Here is a 3,114-nt window from a genome sequence, read left to right as displayed (position 1 = left end):
TGTATTACATTTAAATTTCTATCTTACAATCATATTGTTTATGCACATCTTAAACAGACAATGTTTAATCTCTCAGATGTGCAAAATGTCCTCCTTCAACATTGCAATATTCTTCAAACCTCTTGAGAACACTCTGACACACAATGCAGCACAAATTTCAATCTCCATCAGTTTCAGTGAATGCATCAGAAATGTAATCGTTTAATTCACTTACTGTTTTGGGGTTCTTCTCATAAACCTTGTTCTTTACAATGCCCCCAAAAAAGAAATCTGTTGGTGTCAGGTCAGGTGAACGTGATGGCCATTCGATGCTGCCCTGTCTTCCAAACCAACGCTGTAGAAAGGCTTGGTTATGAGCATGACAAAATTAACTAAATTAGCATAGAATAATGGTTTCATACTTTTTCATAATTAAGATCTAAATGGTTAATATATGAATGCAAAAGATATAGTTGAATAACTGTAAACCTTACTTTTGGGCCACCTGTATGTATGTGTGTGTGTGTGTGTGTATATATATATATATATATATATATATATATATATATATATATATCCATATTGAGTGAGTGGAATGGGTGAAATGCAGGCTGCATATATTTCTTAGCTAGCTGATCCTCTGATGTAATAGTTACTCAATAAGGGGTGCTCAACTTAGCTAGTCATCAGGCTGAGATTACCTTAATTGCATTTGTAGCAACTCTAGTTGCAAACCATGAACTATAAAGAAACTATCAGCTTATCGAATTTCCTCGTAACTTTGATATGAGAAAAAGTGTGTAACATTCAATACCAATTAATTGTTATTGTTCCTGATTGTACACTGTCCACTTTTTGTTCTCTATAACTGTCACAGGTTGCTTAAAGCTTACAAACTTTCTATATTTGGATCTCCTGGCTGTTACCCTTGTATGTTGATATATATATTCACATACACATATATGTATTCACATTCACATACACATTGATATATATATTCACATACAAGTCAGGATGTTATCTAAAGGTACAAGTGCAGTGGTTGTCTTTATTGCATGTATGGAAATAACCACAAATTTTTTTTGACAGTTTCTTTTAAACTATATTTTAGTTGTTTGTAATTTACATGCATATGTGGTATATATTTGGGTTTGTTTATTTCTTCATTTGATCATTCACATATTGAAGTCTATAATTATTTTTGATGCTGTCACTATTAGAAATGTTTGTGGCTAATAAGCAGTTTATCACAATAACACATTAAATCTTTTAAAAGTTAATATTTAAATAGAAAACTAAAAAATATACTGTACAGATGCATATATCTCTTTCAATCCCCTTCCTTCCAAGTATCTATCTAAATTTTTCCTGGCACCACCATGGGATGGCACTGCTTACTTTGCAAAGTACTAGTCTAGATGGTAACTTGACCAGCTGGTGATAGCTACCAAATCTCCCGTAGATCATATTCTAGAGGCACATGTTGAATGATGTAATCTTATAACAAAATTAAAAGACAGGCAGCACACATCCAGTATAATATATTCATCATGCTACTTCTAAACACTGAGTGTTCTCTGCATTTATGACATTATTCATGCAAAAGAAAGAAAAGAAAATGTTTTAGTTATCAACACACTCATCAGCTAGATTTCATTAGCCCAGTTAACTAGAGTCTTGCCAAGCCAACAAGAAAAGTTCTATATAATCACTCAGCCTACTAGAAAGAACAGCTAAATCTGCTACATATCAGACTCTGCTATGCAATTGCTGATTTAGTAAAAATATACAGATGAATAAGAAAGTAGTTCTAAAAACATTAGCATAAAATATCTAATTTCAAATGACAGTAGTGAGAGGGAAAAAAACTAGTTTTTGTAACAGCAGCTTCCTTCACAAGTGCAAGAGAAATTTGGGGTCATAAAAAGATAAAAAGTTAAAATTGTAATCTTTAGAAGACTGCTTAGAAAGAGATGGCTAAATTCTCAGAGTTAACTGTTTTTCAGTCATTTCAAACAAAAAATATAGGGAAGGAACAGATGGGATAACTGGACGAGGAAATATTGGAAAGGGAGGTCTTAAGTCAACAATTTCTATAGCTCCAATGGTTAGTGGTGAGCTGGTTTGTATAAATAAAATTGTTACAACCTTTAGCTGAAAGGAATTTAAGGGACACTATACATAACTTACAGTGTATGCAAGTTATGTATACCATATTAGAATATTCATAGATTGGTGCCTAGGCTGGTATGTTATGAAATGTCTGTGTGTATATGCAGGCGATTTAGTGTATATGTTGAAAAAAAAACATGGAGAGTGTTAATAGTATTAAATAAACGCTTATCTGGCCATGACATGTAAAGCTGCACCATCCTGTTTGTCCTACATTGCATATCAAATATGTAGGGTAATGACGGTGGGGACTGGTAGGGTGATTCTGTCTCAAGCAGCTCTGAGTAAAAAAAAACAACTTACAGACAAAAAGCAAAGTAAAGCCAACTGGATTCAAATAGAGAACAAAATTTTCAAGTTGAAACTGCACTGAATCACTAAACTAGCTCCAACAAAGTATCACCTACTCAACCTTCAATGTCCTCTTCTTCACAATATCCACTTTTTACATTGACTTGAAGACTTAAAGTAAATATTGTATTGAACTGCATGCTCACAGGTTGCTCATTCAAAATCCACTCCTCCTGCCATTTTTTATTTTATTTTTTTTTTACTTTTTACTTGTTTCAGTCATTAGACTGTGGCCATGCTGGGACACTGCCTTGAAAAATTTTAGTCAAATGAATCAACACCGGTACTTATTTTCTTTTTAAGCTTGATACTTATTCTATCAGACAAATTGCTGAGTAACGGGGATGTAAACACACCAACACCAGTTGTCAAGTGATGGGGGACAAACATAGACACACACACACACACACATGATAGGCTTCTTTCAGTTTCCGTCTACCAAATCCACAATTTTGTCAGTGAACAGGCCGCGGTCTCAAAGCAACGAAAATATTTTGACAAATTAAATTTAAATGTTGAAGTGAATCTGACGGCTTTTGTGTGTTATTTTTAATGGCTTATAAACACCTTCCACGCTGCAATTGTTATATATATATGTATATATGTGTAATG

General features: G+C 33.5%; 1 protein-coding gene across 2 annotated transcripts in view; it reads right to left on the bottom strand.

Annotated features, from left to right (window-relative positions):
- LOC106879764 (syntaxin-6) overlaps nt 1-3,114 on the bottom strand; it is a 151,900-nt gene that overhangs the window by 132,163 nt on the left and 16,623 nt on the right. The gene's annotated exons all lie outside the window — the stretch shown is intronic.

This window comes from Octopus bimaculoides, chromosome 10 (genome assembly GCF_001194135.2).
Source record: "Octopus bimaculoides isolate UCB-OBI-ISO-001 chromosome 10, ASM119413v2, whole genome shotgun sequence".
Lineage (NCBI taxonomy): Eukaryota > Metazoa > Mollusca > Cephalopoda > Octopoda > Octopodidae > Octopus > Octopus bimaculoides.
This window is presented reverse-complemented; position numbering and strand designations above follow the sequence as displayed.